The following is a 22,055-nucleotide window of genomic DNA, read 5'->3' as shown; positions in this document are numbered from 1 at the left end:
GTGATTCCATAACAAGATAGGAGCAAGGGTGGATTACTTCAGTGTGATTAGAAGACAGATCGATAGATTTTATTGCACAATTACTTAAAATCATTGGAATACTTACAAAAAGATATTAAAAACTATTTTAATTCTCTAATAAAAAGAGTTTGTGTCCAGCGTGGCTAGAATTCTTATCGATCTTCTGCAGGAGAAATACATTTTATTGCAGACATGAAGTTTACAAAACGGGCAGCCAACTGGGAAAAGTCACCCTTCATGCACTCCTCTAGGACCTCTTGGCATGTCTGTACATTAAGGATGCACCAAACTGGACACAGCACAATAATTCGCAGGGGACGCAGGATCTTACAAATACATATAATGTAGATTAAAGTTTCTTCCCCTTTGCCTCAAAAACGGCACCAACAGGGCATGTCTTCCTTATACCTCTGGCCATACTTATTCGCCACCAGGGGGATTAGACCAAAAAGTAGTCTCATTAAATGGTGTTTCACTGAAGGCTTCATGGCAGATGTGAAATAGTGCGGTAGGGTTTCATGATTGTAAAGTTTTGACGCCCAGTTGCCATGGAAAAATCTTTTCACGGCTAGGGCATCATGTTCAGCTGACAAGATCTTTGCTTGTTTGGTTAACAGTTTTGCGGCCACACATATGGATAACGAACTTGACCATATGTCGTGGGCTTTCAGTGCATTCAAGCAATGCATTAAAAATGTACTTCAAGTGGATCTAGGGTTGTTTAAAAGAGACCAGATGTAGCTCTAATGTGAGGTCACCAGCATTTTTAAGCAGTAGGCTATACATCTTGCTTTCATGATCCAGTGTTGCTGGCGGGCTAAATTTGGCCATGAAAGGTCCAGGTGGGTAGATGGAACACTCTGCGGAAACAGGCTGATTGCGCTCTATCTATCCATGTGAACATTTTATCTTTAAAGGTCAGTGCACCATAGGCTTCTGGCGGTAAAAATTTGGAACCCTTCACACGAATTAACGGCGATAAATCCAGAGTCTCTAGGCAGTGGGCCACTCCTTGCAGTGCTGCAATATGGGGTGCCGATCTTCCTCTGTGGTCTATCCAGACTACCAGGTACTTGTATGTGGCCACTACCTCTATAACTTTTCCTACGATGTACCAAAAGCGTTTTCTTGCTCTTTGTTTCGATATCATCATCATCACCTTTGTTTTGGCAATGTTGATCTTTAAAGCGTTTATATTGCAGTACAAGGCCAATGAGACAAAGAGCTTCTGGAGGCCCACCGGGGTTTGGTTGAGGAGAATCGTGCCATCTGCTTATTGCATTGATTGAATTTTGGTGGTTGCGGTTTTAGGCGGAAATGCTCGAGTGAAAGCCAGCCACTCGGACAGGTCTGCTAGGTACAAACTGAAAAGTCGTGGGACCAATATGCACCCTTGCTTTAGGCCTCTGTTGGTCATGATTTTATTAGTCGTTGACCATCCAGAAGAAACTCTTATTTTTATCCAGGTATCCCTGTACAGAGCGATGAGAGCATTAAATAGGGATTGCGGGACGCCCCAATTATTAAATTTTTCCCACAATCTGGGGCGGAGAACGCTGTTGAAAGTGGTTTGGAAGTCGATGAACCCCAGATACAGCGACTTTCCTTTTGTGGGGAGCGTGCCCTCGATTATGTGAGCTAGACAGATCAGGTTGTCTTTGATGTGGCAGCCCTTTTGAAAGCTGGTTTGAGTGTACAAGTCTTTCACCCAGGTGGTCAATTCTTGTAGTAAAATACTTACATAGCCCTTCCCTTCAACGTCAAGGAGAGCAATCATCTGCTAATTTTCGGGGCTGGAACGGGAGTTTTTTGTATGAATGGTAACAAGAAGAGAACCTCGCCAGGATTGACAGCCCATTCTGCTACATGGGGGGGGGCCAAGAGTAAAGTCCACTTGTGCGTCGAGGCTTTGTACACCTTTGTCGGTATGCCGTCAGGCCCGGTCATATTTTTATAATAAGTGTGACTTGGGTTGGTGTTATGTTGATAGTGGGCTCCGGTCCTGGATGAAAATTGATATGGCTAGAGCTGTGGTGGTCAGTCCGATTGTTATTGGAGGGCTCTACGTAGAGTGTTTCAATGTGAGCCTCCCCCTTGGCAGGAGCAATGTTTGTTACAGTTGATGATTGGGCAGGTCTGGCACATTTGTTAACCCAAATCCAGAATCTCCTTTGGTCCTTTGATTTTATTATTCCGTGAGCAGTTACCCAGAAGTGGTCTTCTTTCATCCTCTAGTAGGTGAATCTGGCTTTCCTGTACTCCTTGCGAGTAATCAATACCTTCTCACGGAGGGATTTGTATTTGGTGTCATCTTAGGTGCGCCTACGCAGTTGGTTATTCAATTTACATTTTATTTTCACTATGGTTTGCTTGTTTTTTGTAAAGTATTGGGTTTTTGTCATGGCGTTGTTTGGCCCTTTGATTGTCTTTATGACTAGGTTTTCTCTTAGGTCATCCACTGCCATTTCCCATGATGTTGCAGTCAATTGGTCGTTGCACTCTTGTATCAGTTTATCTAGGAAATGGTCCACCCTCTCATCAATCATGTCCTGGTGGTCCGAGGTCTACCATAATTTTCTTACTGGTTCGAAGTTGTCTTCTTTCCCAATCATCTGGGTTGCCGGTCGGAGGCACTGCGAGAGTGACACATTGCATGTAAGAATGGCGTGATCGCTTACCGGCCGAGGAGTTACCACAAATTCCGATTAGAAGACAACCTAATAATTTAATTCAATTACTCCGTGAAGACTTCAGGGCACTTTCTTTGATTGACATTTTTGAGTCCAGATTTCTAAAACTAGAATTTAATTAGACTGGGGTATGGGTTGGAAAACAGTGCGTGGAAGCGTTGATCCTGCTAACTCCTATCACCGTGGGGACTATGTATATGCCCGAATGTTGCGTGCGATAAAGCGACCTGCGGGTGAGTGGTGCTGCATAAGTGATGGTTATGTGGTTTTAAAGTACATTTACAAGGAGTTGTAGGTAAATCTGGGTAAGGGGTTAATGGCGAGAGAAGACATGAGTGGTTGTGATTGAGTGTCAGGGTTGTGTGCACTGTGTGGGGCAAGTGAAGCATTTAGTGTGAATATCTGGGGAACTTACAATGTGCTTAGGCAAATCTAGGTTGTTCAGTTGGTGCAGTCAAAGTGTGTGGGGCATGTGCTGCTCATGTGTCAGTGTTTTTGTGTCACAAAATGTCGGTGTTTAGGGTTCATGAAGTATGCTGGTGAATGTTCTGTTGGTGAAGCTTGCATGACAAGTGTCTGGGTCATTTGAGGCTCACAGGATAACTGGCTGGGTTGTATCCGCCATGCAGAGTAACTGTCTTGGGTGTGTGAGGAAGTATATCAGGGATTTGAGGCATGGGGTCATTGTTCTTCTGATTATGATTTGGGGTGCCTCCTGGTAGGTGGAGATACTAGGGGAGATGCACAGGCCCAAACAAATCAGCAACAAAAATAGGGGTCATTATTGACGACCAACTCTCCATGCAAGAGAATGTCAAGGTTACATGTAGTCAATGCTTTGGCACTCTTAAGCTGCTGAGAAGAATGTTTAAATGGATTCCAATGGCCTAGTGAAAAACCATAGTCCAGGCCTTAACAACTAGACTGGCCTATGCTAATGCATTATTTGTTGGAATGGTTGATTATCTCTTCACAAGATTGCAGATGATCTAAAATGCTGTAGCCAAGCTAATCTGTAACACAGATCGGTTTGGTTCTACTTCAGCCTGCTTAGCCTCCTTGCACTGGTTGCCGATGTGAAAGCGGGCAAACTTTAACTTTTTGCGCATAAAGTTTTGCACAATGAAGGCCCTGAGACACTACAAGCCACAGTGGAATTCTATAAACCCACCCGTGACTTGAGATCTCGTAATATGGCCCTAACTAAAACCAAGCAAATAAGGAAAGTGAGAACAGGGGGGCTGATCTTTTTCGTATTTGGCCGCTGCTCAATGGTATTGTCTTCTTTTGGAGATTCGACTCATTGAGATTTATAATAGGTTTAGAAAGAACTTGACAACCTGGCTTTTTCCGGGCTAATGGATGATGTGATGTATCTTGTTCAGTGCAGTCTCTCAGTGGTTAGGTCAGGCAACATCTTGGCGTCGTGACATCCCTTTGGGGATAGCTATTGCGCTCTAGAAATAAAGAAAATAAAAATAAAAAATATGACTCGCTTGTGCCCTGTTTGAGGTACACTGGTTTTGCAAGGTGTCTCTATTGGGATTTGAGACACAATGGGCAAATGCCTGAGGTCTCTTGAGCTCCAGAGGTTGAATATAAGGCCTGCTTGGGTCACATGAGGCATATGGGGGTATGGCTGAGTATATGAGACAAGCGGAGTGAGTTCCGAAGGTGTGCGCATCTTTGTTGCTTGAAGAGCATGTGTGTGGCGCGAGGCATGCTCAGCAAGTGTGGGGCATGTAAGCAGTGTAGGAGAGTGTTCCAAGTGTGCACAAGAGAAGTGTGTTCTGTAAGTCTTTCAAGTGAGAATCTAGTGCACTCTGCCTGGAAACAGTGATTGTTGAATGGAGTTCAGTCTGGGAGGTGGATATTTTTTCTAAGATATATGTGAGGGAAATGGCAGCTATATATCTGTGGCATTTGAGGTTAACCAAGTGTATCTGGTGGGGGGTAGAGAGGGTGGAGGGTTGGGGTATTAGGGAGGAAGCGCGGGAAGTACGGATTTCTCCTGATATGTACACCGAGGACTGATTCCTTTAATTTTCCCTGTTGTTGGTTTCACTGCGCTGATGGAAAAATTTAATAAAAATGTTTTTAAAAAAATCACAAAAAAAACAAGTGTATCTGGTGTGTGAGACACATTATGCATAGGGTCTAAGTGCAAAGAGCTTATGATATAGGTTGAGTTTCTATGGAGCACATTTTTGGACACTTGTGATCCAGTGGGCAAGTATGAGATGTGTGGTTGAGTGCCTGGTGCATGACTTGGTGTCGCAAGTGACTAGGCTGCATAGGACATGCAGAACATGTTCCTGTGCAACAAGAGTTTCCAGATGTTACTTCTTGTTGTATTTAGGGCATGAAGGGCGAGACTTTGAACTGCATGCGGTGTGTGTCTTTGGTGTATATGTCACACTGGGCATATATCTAGCACATGTAAACCCACTGTCTGAATTGTGTAAGGTGCGTGGGTGACGTTTTCTACCAGGTGGGGCATACTGTTGGATTTTCTGGAAGAGGTATAGGGGTAATAGCTTTTGGTATATGAAGCATGAATGGCGCGAGTCTGAATTACAGATTGTACTTGTCTCTGGTGTGAGATGCACGGGTGCGGTCAGTGGAGCATATGAACCTCACAGAGTTTGTTTCTTGAGTGATGAGGTGTTAGGTGCATATTTTTTAGGTACGGGCTAAATATCAATCACCTTAGATGCATGTGAGACGTGTGGCCACGTGTGCACATATTTCATGCATGTTTATGGTGCATGAGACCTTGAGGCTTGCAGGTGATCCCTTAGGGGTTTTGATGCACATAGTAGTCATGGGGTTAGTCTGGGGTGTATGAGGCACAAGGTGCATAGGTTTATCATGCGTAGCTCTGTGTTTGAAACCCCTAATATACATGTGGCAGTATCTTGCCAATCTGAAATGCACAGGAGGTGTGCAAGTGAACGAGTGAGATGCCCATGTTGTGTTTCTTCGTCATGTAAAATGCATTTTACATGTGTGACGCACTCATGCAGAGGAGCACAGGCTGTCTGGTTCATGGGGTCGTGAAGTGTAACACATACGGCTCATAGGCCTAGTATCTGAGTTGGTGGAAGCATGTGAGGCATAAGGGAGCACTGCACAACCTGTCTTCTGGGAGGTATGCGGTGTGCATGTCGAGTGCCAGGCCAGCCAGTAATGAGGGAAACGTTGTTGGTAGTTTCTTTTTCAAACCAATTCTTCTATTAGTGTTTAGATTTGAAAGTCTCTTCTGGGCAGTTATCAAGAAGCAGTCTTCCATGTCTCCTCGGCCGGGTCGCCACTCAACAATGCCGGTATCAGTCCGCATGAGTGTAAGCTTGATGACTTGAGGAGGTCTCGTTAGTCATCCTCTCTGCAAAATAGATTAACAGTTTTTAGAAAGAGTTGGTCTTTTCCTTTTAAGGGAAAACACAGTGTGCTTTCACAATCACTGACCCTTATTCACGACTACTGGTGGACAGGGGCTGTAATTCAAACTCCTGGCTAGGGTGTTATGCTTCAATAGTGCAGCAGGCGCAGTTGCACCATCGCCTCTGTTCCATAGTGCAACTACACCTGCTGCACCATTGATAGAGGCTCCCTTGACTCACTCCCACTCTCTCTTACAGTCTCCCCCTCACTATTCTTACTCACACTGCTTTACTCACTCCCTCGCTTTCCCTTATCCATACTCTCTCACTCATTGATTCTCACTTTCATTCTCATTGACAGACTCAAACATTAAAGGGACACACACTCTCAATCTTAGTCTCTCTGTCACTCTCAATCACACTTTAACTCTCACAACCCTGAATTATTATTTCTTTTACTCACCATTTTTCCTTTGCTGGCAATTCAGAGGCGCCACGGCACCAGCAGAGCAGGACTCGGGTGCTGGACATTGGAACCCGCAAGCTATGATTCTGAATGAGAAGTCTGCCAGAGCAGCAGGGCCAGGTTCAGAGGAAAACTTACCTCAAGTCCACTCCCAGCTTTTTGATAGGACTGGAAGCACAGCCCTAATCGAAGCAGGGACAGTGCTACGGGTCTGGCCCCTGCTGCTCAGTGTAGCCCCACATTGGCCTCAGGGATGCACTCATGTGCGACTTGACAGACCTATTTTTGCAGCTATGCGGTGCAGCCTGAGGCTTGTGCAGTAGGTCTGCTAAATAAAAAGGAATCTGCTTGTGTTTGGGGATCGAAGTTGAACCATCCCCCTCACATGTGCATTTCAGACATCCATCTGCAGAGTGCTGTTTTATGCAACACTCTGTAGCTAGATCGTGGCTCAGCCCTCCTCCTCCTGCTGTCTTCAGAAGCCTGATGGAGAGTTAAAGAGGACTTACCTGCGGACTGCGGAGTTCATGTAATGTAATCACGAAAGTTGTGTTTGCACAAACACTGCTAAATCTTTTTATTACAAGTGCAATAATTTAATTTAACAGTGGCTCTGTGAACTCACAGGTAGCAGAGCTACACCCTTGAGCTCCTGAAGATGAGGTGCCTCTGGTCTCATCACGTGTCTCTCTTTGTGGTGGCTGGCTGTGCATGTGTACAACGTGGTGGACATCCACACTCGTCCGCTACTTGTTATGTTTGGTTATTACTACATGATGTTATGTATGTTATGGCACTTTAAATGTGGGATTCTACTTTGTGTTCTAGCGTTGCTATGGGAAGCATCATAGCGGTGGTCCTAGACTTCCAGTTGTATGCTGGCTGTTAGGGGGATACCAACGCTATTTCTACGCTCTGAACATCTACATTGTGATACCTCAACCGTGTATGGAGATTACATTCTTCGATTACAACAAATGGCGACGATTAGCCAGCAAGTGAGAAGCAGAAGCAAGAGCGTGGAGTGAATGGTACATTGGTGAAAAGGACCCACAAAGGTGTTTAGGAATCGACCTAACACAGAAAATGATATTTTAAAAAAAATGGAGTTATCGGCCAAGGAATAAAACGAGAGGAACACTTGGACAGCGAGAATTGTTTTGAGAAAGGGAAACCTGTGGTTGCTGGGAAAGCAATAATTTGGGTTCGTGTGCCAAATATGATTATCCGAAAACGGGAGAATATTGTGAGTGCTAAATGCGACCAGTAGTTGGTGACATCGGAAGCTGGGAAGATAGTTTCAAGAAGGTGATGTGTTATACCTTTGTGATTATTTGAGACATCAACGGATGGTATGACAAACGGTTACCTCTTTGGATGATAACAACATCGCGTGGTCACTCTTTTACGTCTGCCATTTCACGAGCGAAGTGGATGAACAATCGGAACGCAAGCGTGCTGACGTTGGAAGCATCAAGACGTAATTGACGGTGGCGTGTTAACGCAAACGGCAGCCATATTGGTTGAGGTGTATCGTTACTATGGGAACCAACTCTTCCGTAATGAAATAGACGAATGGTTTCACACTCTTCGCAAGAACAACCGGAAGAGAAATTAACATTCAGCGCTATGGATTAAGTTAGACGACAGTTTTTTTTAGTGATTTTGGTTGATTTTCGTTTTTCTTTAAAAAAAAAAACAAAAAAAAACAGTAGCATAATAGTATTGAGGTATTGGGCAATAGAGCCATTTAGAGAAAGAAACGTTAGAGATATTGCAACAACTTTGAATATAGATTGTGAGCAGCTAATTATTACATTGAGATATGGAAAGCATTAATGTAATAGCACCACCCTTATTCCTCCAACAACCTGATGATCCTCCAATAGAGTGGGAAGAATGGATAGAGATATTTGAAAATTATATTGAGGCATTGGATGGTAAAGACTTTAGTGCTTCAAGGAAATAGCCTTATTATTAAGCACGTTAGGAAAGGAGGGCCAACATGCATTTAAATTTCTACCTGCTGGGGTGGATGTGGAAGGAAGGGCGATATCAAATGTTTACTTAGAAGCAAAAGAAAGATTAAGGAAACAATATGCTAAAGAAAGAAACATAGTGATGTGTAGGCATAAATTTTATACACAACCACAGAGGCATGATGAAACTATTGACCAATTTGTAACACGCTTACGTGAGTTATCCCTAGATTGTCAGTTTGGAGGCATGAGGGAAGAGATGATTAGGGACCAATTTATTGTACAATGTTGCAACAAAAAAATACAGGAAAGACTATGGGCTGCAAAGAACCCTACACTCACAAATGCTATTGACATAGCTAAAGTAGTGGAGCAATCGGAGTTGTGTATGAAAGAATTGGAAAAGAAAAAAGAGAATACTACAGCTGTAACATGTATAGGTAAAGATGATGTAGCAGCGTTGAGCTCTAGCAAAAGTAATGAAAGTAATGAAAGGAAGGGGGTATCCGGGAAAAAATATGGCAATAATTCCAGTATTAGTTTGGAAAATACTAAGACACATGAGAGAATGTGTACTAGGTGCGGTAGTACATACCACACGAGTGCCTATAAGAGATGTTATGCCATTGATAAGGAGTGTAAGAAATGTGGTCGTAAGGGCCATTTTTACAAGATGTGTAAAACATACAAACCTAAAATATCAATAGTACAAAGTGAGGTAGGAAATATAACATCGTTATGTGAGGTTGAAGGTGTGAATAAAATTTTGTGTGTAGATGATGAAAATGTAGACCCAGTCGGAAGAAGGGTAAGACCCAAGGCCATGTTTTCAATATATGGAAAAGAAGTAGAATTAATGGTTGATTCGGGGTCGTTTTGGACAATCATTCCTCGTATATTGTTTGAACAGAATTGGCCGAACGATAAGTTACTCCCTAAGGATATCAATCCGGGAGGGTACCAAGGGGAGAAAATAGATATCATAGGATATATGGTTGTAGACATTACTTTCCATGATAGATGTGTAAAAGGCAAGGTATATATGGCACACAGTGGTCCACCAATATTGGGATGGGCACACCAATACGATCTACACATAGTTATTAATCCAAGGGCTGGAAACCAGGTGATGGTGGTTGATGAAATCACAACAGACACAATTGTAGAGGGAATGAGTAATGTGTTTTCAGATGAAATTGGCGAACTCAAGGTTTATGTTCATAAGATTATACTTAAACCTAATGCAATACCAATGCAGCATAAGGTCAGGAAAGTTCCTATTATTGCTAGGGAGGAGGTTAAACGAATGTTGTGTGAGATGGTGGAACAAGGTATAATAGAACAAATTGAGACGTCAAGTTGGATTTCACCTGTTGTCATCACGGGCAAACCTGACGGCAGTTACAGGTTCTGTGTGGACTTGCGCACACTCAACCAAAATATTGTGGTTGATAACTATCCTTTACCAAACATAAATGAACTTATCCTATTGTTAAAAGGGGGAAGATATTTTTCAAAACTAGACCTATGCAGTGCGTATCATCAGATTAAGTTGCATACAGAGTCAAAACCACTAACGGCATTCATTACTACGGAAGGCATATTTCAATTCACAAGAATGCCGTTCGGTTTGGCGTCTGCTGCTGGGGTGTTTCAACGAATGATGGGGGCAGTTTTGAAGAATATAAAGAACGTTGTTTATTTTCAGGATGATGTTTTAGTATTTGGAGACACGAAAAAATGCCATGATCTTGTTTTAAAAGAAGTGTTGTGTAAAGTGGATAATGCTGGTCTAACACTTAAAAAAGAGAAATGTAAATTTGCCGTAGAAGAGGTAGAGTATCTAGGGTATACTTTATCCAGTGAGGGGGTTAAACCAAAACGTGATCTTTTGGAGGCGATAAGGAGGGCCCCATCACCCACAGACAAAGATGAACTTAGATCATTTTTAGGACTCATAGAGTACTATGCAAAATTTGTACACAACTTTGCTGAAAAAACAGAAAAGATTAAAATACTCCTCAGGAAGGGGTTCAAATTTGTGTGGGACATGGAGCAACAAGAGACTTTTGAGAAGATTAAAAAAGAAATTTGTGAGGCAGGAATTTTGACCCCATTTGACACTAAATTAAGGTCGATCCTTACTGTAGATGCTAGTGCAGTAGGTATAGGGGCTGTATTGGCACAAGTTCACACATCTGGCCTTAAGACTGTAGCATTTGCTTTGAGGACACTTACTGATTCTGAGAGGAATTACTCAGTGATTGAAAGGGAAGCTTTGGCGGCGGCATGGGGAGCTGAATATTTTCGCATGTACTTATGGGGGTTTCAGTTCACCTTACGGACTGATCACAAACCATTGGTTAAGATCTTATCCCCTGGTGGGGCAGGTAAAGGGTCAGCAAGATTGGCCAGAATGGCAGCACGTTTACAGGAGTATGTGTACAAAGTTGAGTATATCGCGGGATGGAGCAATAGTCAAGCTGATGGATTGTCTAGACTACCATTACCGTGGGATGTGGTAGATAAAGTAAGAGTGGAAGCATTTCAATGTGAAGGTGCAGTTGCAACAGTGGATGAGTTGGTAGAGCTGTGTGGTAGAGCGATAGATAAGGACCGATGGAATGCGAGTATGCTAAAGGATGAGGTTCTTCAAGCGGTTAAAGAACTAATTGTTAAAGGGAGTAGAAGGGAGAGTACTCTTCCTATGGGTGTGAGACCTTTCCTGAAAGTTTTGGAGGAATTATCTATATTTGATAAAGAAGGAAACATTATTATGAAGGATGATAAATTCATATCTCCACAAGATTTGAGGTTTGCTCTGTTTAAATTGGCTCATGAAGGCCATATGGGCCAAACCCTCACAAAGAAAAGGTTAAGGGAACACTTTTGGTGGCCTGCAATGGACCAACAGGTGTCTGGTTGGGTTGAGAGGTGTGTTGAATGTGTGGAGAGCGAAAAAAGATTAAAGGTAGGTAACCAATGTGATCTAGGCAAAATTGATGTTCCTGATTTACCTTGGCATACGGTATGCCTAGACTTTATTGGTCCATTTATTGGATTAGGTTCAGAGTTGAGATTTGGAGTAGTTGTAATTGATGTGATGTCTAAGTGGTTGATTGTAGAATTTGTAAAAGAGATTACCACAAGCAGTACTATCAAGGTCTTATCTAACATTTTTAAGGAAGAAGGATACCCGGTTAAATTAATCACTGATAATGGTACACAGCTAACTTCTGCAGAGATGACATCATATTTAAAATCGTGTGGGATAGTACACACAAGGACATCTTTTTATAACCCACAAGGGAATGGTGTGGTGGAAAGGGCCAATCGCATGGTGAAGGGGGTCATCCAAATGGCAATAATAAATAGGAGGGATGTGAAGGCTATGGTTAATGATTTGGTGTGGGCGTATCGCACAACAGCAAACACTGTGTCTGGGAAGGCTCCGTTTGTTGTTATGAGAGGGCGTACTGCCAGTACCAAATTAATCCCAGCATGGATGAAAGAGTGCATTGGTTTGGCCAGCTTAAACTATGACAAATTAGAGGAGTGTAAGGCACTTCCACTTGGAACATCTATTAAGCCCAATGATTGGGTTAAGGTCAAACCAGGACATATAGGGGCTGGGTTTACAAAATTTCGTGGCCCGTATAAGGTGTAAAATGTACATAGTAGGCATGTTACATTATGTAATGGGGAGAATTGGAGTTTAAGGAGGGTTGCTTTGTACAAAAGAAATATCGGTTTGGACAGGGATGTTGAATGTAGGCAAGCTAGTGATCTTAACCCCTATCTTCTTATCAGTGACAAAGAGATGTGTGATAATCAGCCGTCTGTTGTCACAGGAGATCAAGGTGATACTATCAATAATAGAGCTGTATCACAGAGATCTAGATGCCCACCAAGGTATTTACAAGATTATGTATGTGGGGACAAGTAGATATGGGTTTTGTTTGTTGTAGTATTAACTATGTATTCCACTGTTATGGAAAGAAGAGATAAAGGGAAGAGGATATGTTATGTTTGGTTATTACTACATGATGTTATGTATGTTATGGCACTTTAAATGTGGGATTCTACTTTGTGTTCTAGCGTTGTTATGGGAAGCATCATAGCGGTGTTCCTAGACTTCCAGTTGTATGCTGGCTGTTAGGGGGATACCAACGCTATTTCTACGCTCTGAATAAAACATCTACATTGTGTTACCTCAACCGTGTATGGAGATTACATTCTTCGATTACAACACTACTCTACTCCGCCTTTGTTTCCTGGTGTCTGCCAGACGGCTGTGGATTACACGGATGTTACCTTTCTTCCCCGGCCTCACCTTCTGTGTCCTAATGGTCTGCCTCCTTGCTTTGCCTTAGTTTCCTCCCGTTCTTCTTCCAAGGGACACCCCAACCATAAACTTCTGCTTATTACATGGCCTGCTGGGTCGGATCCAGTTCTGAGACGCCCCTATTCCTGTGGGCCAGGCTCGCATGACTCGCGGTTGGGGGGTGTCGTGTGTGGGTTTGTGCGGGGAGTTTAAAAAAAAAAAAAAAACGGGTCCCGCGTTGCCTCTCTTTCTGGCTGGGTCCCGTGCCCGTGTTTTCCTGCTGCTTTCCTGCCTCCGGCAGGAACAGTAAGCAGGCATCCTCCCTCCCCAAGCCAATCACAACGCTGCAATGGCAGCGTTGTGATTGGTGCGGAGGGCGCCCAGTCAGGCGCCTATAGGGAGGTCATTTTCTCTATGTAGGACTACATAGAGAAAATGGAGAGTGGGCATGAATAGGGCCGACCAAGCAGTCAGGGCCCACGGCATTGGGCAAGCCACTCCTCCTATAGCCACCCGCCCCCAACCAGGCTTACCATTCTGGTTTCTCGCAGCGCGGGAAGCAAAAATATAAAATGGTATTTTAAAATACCATTTTATGCTTCTGCTTCTCGCACTGCGAGAAAGCAGTAGGGCGACGCTCCTCCGCCCTAATAGAGAAGCTGCCCCTGCTACACATGAACTGGCTTTAGGAGGGAATGTGCCAAATTTGCATTTTCAGGAGCTGTTGCCAATGGCGTCAGTGGGACTTAGATCATCAGAATGCTCTCCCATGAATAAGTCCCCGGGGAATTTCATCTTGCACCGGGGAGGAGTGGAAAACGGAATTCGTGTGTTTCTTAGAACCCGTTGTATCCATTAGGAGCTATTTGTCTCTCCTGAAAAGAATGGTTGCGAAGCAAATTTAAATGAATAATTTATGCAGGTGCCTGCATAGAAGTGAAATCTAACCTTTCAGAGTAAAAGTGATGCTTCTGTGGATCCGTGCAAGTGTGTGTAAGTCTCAAAATTGTTCTTACTTTATGTGAATGACACAAATATGGGTTGTCAGTCTCTTGTGTGGGATTTTCACGCATGGGCACACCTTCATAAATTAGTTAAGAGACTTTTATGCTCAAACATCTCTGCTGGATGCAAAAAAATGACTTGAAAATGCGTAATTCAGAGTTTAACAAATTTTGCAAGTTTCACATACTGTGAAAATTGCAAATTTTGCAAGAATAATTAAAATTTCACCTTGGCCCAATAATTAGCTGTGGTCATTCCATTATATGGAAGTTACCTTATTCCTTTGCTTAAAGGGCTTTTAATCCACTGCCTATTTCGTCTGTTAATAAATCTGCGTTTGGGAGCTTCATTTATAAGCCAGCAACGAATATTTTAGTGTCATCACTCACTGTACCCACGTTTTGTAACAAGATTAAAGTAAAACACTGTGGTCAGTGCCTTGAAAACCGGAAAAATTCACGAGGAGTGGGCCAGGTTACATCATTCTTGGACACTGCAGACATGTGAAAGATGATTTGCAAGGTGGCGCCTTCCCGGCACGGTACCGTTTCTGAACTTTACCAACTTTCTACTTTTTGAAATTCAAGGTCGGCTTTAGGCTTTCTTTTTATGTCGTGCAACCAGCTTCATGCTGCCTTGTTTTTGCTATTTTTGCGTGTGCCTTGACTGCTAGTTGTTGTTCGTCATTTGTCTAGCGTGCCTCTCCCTCGAGTGTGGTCTCGCAGTGCCAGTATCCCTGTTCGGAGAGTTGAAGGATGCTGCCTGCATGCCCTACTTGATAGGGCGCAGGAAGGGCCTGCCTGCCCTGTCAGGTGATTGCCTCCAAGTTGTAGCCGGGTCAGTCAAGCTAAGTCTGGTGCAGGAATGTGCTGCCATGCGAAGGAAGTGCCAGGTTTCCACGTACACCGTAAGACGCAGTCAGATTGGCAGAATCAGCCCGTTTGCGACCAGAAAAAGGCCTTTTGCGATGCATCAAAGGCTTTGAATTCACAAATTAGGTAATTGCGATTTATTGCGATTACCTAAATTGCAAATGCATTTAGGGAATTGCAATTTGTGATTCATTTATTGTGATGCATCAAGCCTTTCCTAAATGCAAACTGTGCATTTAGGAAAATCTAATTACCATCAACTTGAAGTTGATGGTAATTTGCGCATGCTTTGAAAAATGTACAAAAGTGAATTTTTTCAAAGTGGTGTGCAGCGCACACATGCCTTTAGGGCATGTGTGTGCTACATGTGCATACTTACCTTTTTTGGGGGGTGCATCAGGGGGGCCTTAGGCCTCCTGGCACCCTTTGAATTGCATTCGCAATTTGCCAGTTTGGTAATCGCAATTTGCGAATGCATCCCATGGCACCCTTGGAATTGCATTCGCAATTTGCCAGTTTGGTAATCGCAATTTGAAAATGCATTCCAATGGGCCTATAGTGACATTACCTAATAGCGATTCGCAATTTGCAAACCGCTATTAGGTAATGTTTGGGAATCACAATTTATTTTTTGATTCTGACATGCATAAGGAATTACGATTCCTAAATAGCGATTCCTTAAAAATCGCTATTTAGGAATCGCAGTTCCTCATGTTGATGCATGTGGCAGTAAATGCCCAAAGAGTGTAAAGGTAAATGAAAGCTTGACATAAACCTGGGGAATCAGTGAACAGAGGATCCTGTCTATAAGGGAAAGCAAAGAAGGGGAAATGGCTTCCAAGGAGACCTGCAGGAAGATGAGTGAAAGTCTCCAGAAGAAAGACGAGCCAAGTGAGCCTGCTGGAAGCTGAAAGGTAGGCAGCACTACCGAGGACAGATGGAGGGCAACTGCAACGAGGAAGGGCAGGAGAAAGGCATTAAGAGAGCACGAAATACTTGCAGAAAGCAAGACCAGCTGCAGAAAGTAGAAAGAGAGTTATTGAAAAAGAGAGAAGAGGAGGCCTGAAGAACAGGGAAGCGAGGCCTACACAAAAGGCAAATCAGTGGATCGCAGAAAGCAGAAAATAACTGCAGAAAAGCTCAAGTTGTTAATGGCTGCTCTGTTAGCTGCACCTCCTCTCCTTTTCACTGTCAATGACTACTAGAAGAATCTGCTTCATGAAAGTTCAAACCAAGTTAGTCCAAATGTACCACGAAAATGCTTTTCATCAATGGGCCATAAGCTAAGATATATAATGGAGTACAGACGTGCATCACTAAGATCTTAGCTGCCCAACAGTCCCCCAGTAGCTGCTATGTGCAATTCCGGATTTAAATCTAAAGCATTCTGTACAGGGAAATGGATGAAGTGTGATGTCTTGGAGCTAGGTAATTCTCTGTACCTTTTCTCCATCTGCGACTTAAGTCCTGTTTAGAGTATACCAGTGCCCCCCACCCCAACTCTGCTCGTTCTGCTCAGTTAATCACCGCCATGCTCAGTCCTTGTCCACCCCTCCACCACCATCCCCTTCGCATGTGTAACTTTCTTACCCCATTGGCAATGGTTCGATCCCGCTCTCCTTGCCCTCCATCTTTGTTTGACTCCTGTTTAATACCCATCACCCAGCTCATGTCACTTTCACACCCTCCACTCCAGTTCCTCCTTGCAGTGCTTGGAACTTGTCTCCTCTTCCCAGTCACTCTGTCGTCATGCTATTCAGGATTTCCACCCGAATGTGATGCATTCAGGTGGAGGTCTTAAAATCGGGCTCCACCCTGGGTCTGTGATAGTCTGGGTGAAATCCCTGTCACAGAACATGCTCAACTTCCGATCAAGTGCGCTGATGGTACTTTCAACACTATTGTCTAGAAGCATGTGGTGCATAATGGGGATGGTGTAGATATCTCTGGAATTACCAGTGAGCTTCAGAAATGTGTGTCCAAAGTACAAGTGACAGGTTCACATCCCGGGGAGTGGCTTAGACCTAACCTTTACATCCATCTGGGGTTGATCATTGGTTTACCATTCAATTTGGTAATGGTAACACCTGCTATTCTTTGAGATACAAAGCAAACATATTTTGCAGGCTTGCATCATCTACCACGAATGATACTGTAACTAGTTGAACTTTTAAATCGTTTAGAAAGTGAAATGTTGTAGCTCAGCAATTTGTTTACTTAAAAAATACATTGCCTGCTTCGCTGGTTCTGCTTATCATCCAATGACTCATTCATTAGTATGTGAAATGGGCTTTAAATGTGCCACTTTTTGAATATTTCTATTTTATGAATGGCTGGACCATTTGAAAGAGGCAGTTCACATTTTTCATGATTTATTTGAAAATGTGACGCAATCTCTCTCATTTGTAGGTCGCAGCCGATCAGACAGCTCAGCTGTCAGGTTTGCTTAAGACATCTTGGGAACATTCAGAAAGTTGACCAAGGAATGCATTCTGCCCGTTGCTTCCCATTGCCTTTGTGGTTTGTAACTCACATTTTCTGACTTTCAATTTGTTGGCTTTATTTGCTTTAGGCTCTCCAGCTCGAGTTTGTCCCTCCCGTTGCCCAAAACTTGTTTACTGTATTCCTCCACAAATTCACTTTCTGTAAACAGCCCTTTAAATCTTCTTCTTATCTCATCACATTTACTGTGTGTTCAAAGACAGAGGTCAGATGTCAGGCTGTGTCTTCCAGGCAGCTTGGTGTTTATTTTTATTTCTCTGACTTCAAAGTGAGAGGATTTATGTGATAATCATGCTGGTTACCCGGGGTCTGCTTGATGAAGGCTGTTCACTGTTCTTTTTTTTCCAGCACAACAAAATTTAAATGTCTGTAAATGAACTGTGCTGACGATCAAATCAATACATTAGGTGATAACATTTCCACACATTGTGTACGCTGTATACCTTTTTAGGTCTCGGCTCGAATCTGCGCTTGCGCAGTCTCGCTCCGAGATTTAATGTTAGGAGTGGGGCTTTAACCCGCCCCTTTTTTTTTACCTCTTCTCCATTGGCTGGCCTCTGAAATACTGGTCAGCCATTGGAGAAAAGCATTGTCTCTCCAAACAAGCCCCGTCTTTTTCGGATTCAGGGGCCTGTTTTTTACTTTCTTTCTCTCCTCTGGAATGTAAACATACCAGCCAATGGCAAGAGGAGAGAAAGAAAACACGCCCCCGAATCCGAAAACGCCGCTGCGTTTCTCCGAGGCATTTCTGCTTGACCTCGGAGAAAGGCGGTGGTGTTTATGGCGTTAAGAGGTTGAATGATGTACAAAGCTACACATTTCCTTAAGGTGAAACTCAAGAGATCAGAAAAAGCTGCTTTACATCTAGCCAAGCACTACGGACAGGAAAGTTTACCCAGATCACAAAGAACTTCTAGCTTTACCTCTCGAAATGGATAGTGTAGAAAATGGAAATGCATCTCAGATATGAAATTTTTTGGGAAGGCATACTATACTGGCTTTAGAATACTTCTACATTCGTCACGGTAATGAAGCATTGTTGTAACGTACTGTGTGTAGCACGAGCCCTGCTCCAGCCCAGGCATTTGTGTTTTAGTGTGGCCAGTGTCCACCAAGCGGCGCCCGACCAGCCTTGGCTTCTGTCCGCGCATGCGCTCTGGCTGGTTCCAGTCGGCTCCGTTTCTGTTCCCAGGATTGTAAACAGAGGCCGCCGTGGGTCTGTTTCCGCCGTACAAGGAGCAGAGTCTCATGGTGAGAGGAGGCCACAGCGGAGGCACGGCAGACTGAAGCAAGGATCCCAGGCATGGCCGTCCCTACGACGTTCCTACCGATGCTGCTGAGTGAGGTGACTGCCGGTGAGTTAAACCATATAGTGCCGAACGCACCCCACCCGCCTGCTCTGTGTTCATATGTCACCATCCCTGCTCTGTAAGCCGTTCATATATCGATGTGCCTGTTCTTCGCTTGTCTTCTGTGTTATCTAGGTTGAATCCTGCCGGCCCTCCTTGTCTCCTTTATTTTCCCGTATCTTACTTGCTAGAAGCCCTCCCTGCCTGTTCTGTGTCTGCTCCGTCTTACTCTTTTAAGTGTGCTTCTGGCCATATCACTCGGTTTGCTTATATCTTGTTCATTTTATGTTATTATGCCCTTTCCTGCTTGCTCCTCGGTCTAAACACAGTCCCTCCAGGGGCCCTTCAGATGCCCTTGTTTTAACCAACTTCCAAGACGCGTGAAAGGTAAAACGTCAGACAAAAATCCTAATGCGATGTGTTCTGCTGGTAGGGATTCTGCCAGCTTTCGTGAGAGTGCCTCGGCGATCAGTGTCTCTGCTTCTCTGCTCTTGCGAAAGGAGCGTTTCGTGGTTAGTTACCGCGTTTACCGGGCATGTGCAGTTGAACCGTCTGCTGCCCCTTTTAGGTTGTCTGTTTACCAGTTCTGTTTACTGCGGAGGCTGTGTGTTTGTTGTAGGATCTGATGAACAGCAGTCATCTATTATTTAGTAGTATTTGTGTGTGTGGCTCTGTGTGTGGGTGCAAATGCAATAGGTCTAGCATTTGAGAGAGATTAAGCTATTAACATTGTAAATAACAATGCCGTTTCTTTAAATGTTTTAAAAGCAAAAACATAAACAAAAATAATGTCATGAGCAATGCCAATAGCTCTAACTTTAACAATGCCGAGACCATTGCATTGTAAATGCTTGTTTTGTAAAACTGTATGCGAGTGCAAATGTAAGGGTCATTTCAAGTGAATATGTGTTGTCTGTGATCGAAGTACGTTACCATATTATGCATACTCCATGTTATCCCACTCCACTCTACTCTGCACCACTCCACACCACTGCACTTTACTCTGCACCACTCTACACTTTGACACTCCACTCCACGCTGTCTGTGGCACTGTACTCTTTTCTGTACCACTCTACTCCACACCAATCCACTCTACTCTATGCCAGTACACTCAACTCCACACTACTCTACTATGCACCGCTGCACTCTTCGCCACTTCACTCTACACCAGTCCATGTCACTCCACTCTATGCCACCCTACTCTGCAACACTGCACTCTATGCCACTGCACTCTACGGCAATACACTCTACTCTGTACCACTCCACTGAATGCCAGTGCACTCTATACCAATCCCCTCTACGGCACTCTAATCTACTCTTCACCACTGCACTCTACTCTGAAACAATCTACTATTTGCCACTGTAGTTGCCACCACTGCACTCAGCACCACTCCACTCTGCACCACTCTGTAAAACTGCACTGTATGCCAAATCACTCTACACCATTTTACCTCAAGCCAATACACTCTACTCCAATCTACTCTGCACCCCTGCACTCCATGCCACTCTATTCTAGTCTGCACTACTGTACTCTACACCATTGCTGTCTATGCCACTCTACTCTGCTCTACTGCACTCTGCGGCTTTGCACTCCTCGCCACTCTTCTATACTTCACTGCACTCTACAACAGTATACTTTGCAACACTGCACTCTCTGCCACTCTACTTTATGCCACTCTATGCCACTGTACTCTATGCCACTGAACACTATGCCACTGAACTCTACGCCATTGAGCTCCATGCCACTGAGCTCCATGCCACTCTACTCCATGCCACTCTACTCTGCATCGCTCCACTCCACTGCACTCTGTGCCAATTTACTCTAAGCCACTCTAATCTACTCTGCATCACTGCACTCTACGCCACTTCACTGTACTCTGAAACAATCTACTCTATGTCACTTTAGTCTACGCCACTCTATTCCACTCTGCACCACTCCGCACCAGAATACTGCACTTTGCGCCAATGTATTCTGGGAAAATGTACTCTACACCACTTTACTTAAAACCAATGAACTTTACGCAACTGCATTCTATGCCAATCTACTCTGCACCACTGCACTCTTTGCCACTCTACAACATTGCCCACTAAGTTACTTTACTCTGCACCCCACTCCACTCCACACCAGTGCACTTTAATCCACTCTACACCAGTGCACTCTAATCCACTCTTCACTACATCACTGCACTCTACGACACTCTACTCTGCAGCACTGCACTATTTGGCACTGAACTGTCACTCTACTCTGCGCCACCCTACTCTGCGCCACTGTACTCTACGCCACTGCACTCTGCTCTGCACCACTATACTGCACTCTACAGCTATGCATTCTATGCCACTCTAATCTACTGGGGTGGTACTGTACTTTTGACACTGCACTCTGCATCACTTCGCTCTACGCCTTATTACTCTACTCTGCACCACTCTATTTGATACCAGTGCACTCTACACCACCTATTAAGTGCCACTGCACTCTTTGCCCCTGCCCTCTTTGCCACTCCACTTTTCACCACTCCACTCTACACCACCCCAGTCCACTCCACTCTGTGCCACTCCACTCTACGCCAATGCATTCTGCGCCACTACTCTATACCATTCCAGTTTAACCATCACCTCTTTACTGCACTCTGTCACTGCACTTTATGCAACTCTACTCCACTCTGCAACATTGCAAAGAACACTGCGCCCCTCTGCTCTATGCCACTGCACTCTACTCCTCACCACTATACTCTACCTTGCAGCACTCCACTTCCCTCTACCTTTAAACAATCTGCTCTACGCCACTGCACTCTGTGCCACTCTACGCCACTCCACTTTATGGCACTGCACTGTACGCTGTGCCACTCAACGCCATTGCACTGTATGCTACGTCATTCTTGTCTAAACCACTGCACTCTATGCCAATTCACTCTACACCACTTTACTCAAAACCAACGCACCCTACACCACTGTACCTACGCCAACTACTTTGCACCACTGCACTTTATTCCTCTACAACATTCTACTCTATGCCACTTGGGGGGGGCGGGGCGGGGCGGAGCTTGCCACCGTGCAGTAGGCAGCTCAGGAAAAGAGCTCCCCGGCCGCCTTGTGACTTCCTGGCATCCTTCAGCTCGTTTTGTTGAACAACTGCCATCCCCAAATTAAATTCACACTGCATCAACTCCACGACAATCAACTACTTGGACATCCTCATTGAAAGAAAAGGCAACTGTTTGGCCACGAGGGTGTATAAAAAACCTACTGATAGGAATAATGCTCTGCATTATCATAGCTTTCACTCACTCACTCTGAAAAACCATTTGCCACTATCACAATTCATTAGGGTAAGAAGGATTAGTTCAGATGACATCCAGGGCAAAACAGACATTGAGGAACTATCACACCAATACTGTTTTGAATGTAGCTTCCCACCAATAAGCCCCACCCAATCCCTGCACTCCCACCTGGGAGGCAAATATACC

The 22,055-nt window shown here is 44.1% G+C and overlaps 1 protein-coding gene across 1 annotated transcript in view; it reads left to right on the top strand.

The window, feature by feature from the left end:
* The window catches only part of MRPL11 (mitochondrial ribosomal protein L11), a 701,579-nt gene that overhangs the window by 520,892 nt on the left and 158,632 nt on the right, over positions 1-22,055 (top strand). The gene's annotated exons all lie outside the window — the stretch shown is intronic.

The sequence above is a fragment of the Triturus cristatus genome, chromosome 9 (assembly GCF_964204655.1).
Source record: "Triturus cristatus chromosome 9, aTriCri1.1, whole genome shotgun sequence".
NCBI lineage: Eukaryota > Metazoa > Chordata > Amphibia > Caudata > Salamandridae > Triturus > Triturus cristatus.
The sequence above is the reverse complement of the archived record's forward strand: the minus strand, read 5'-3'. Positions and strand labels throughout refer to the sequence as shown.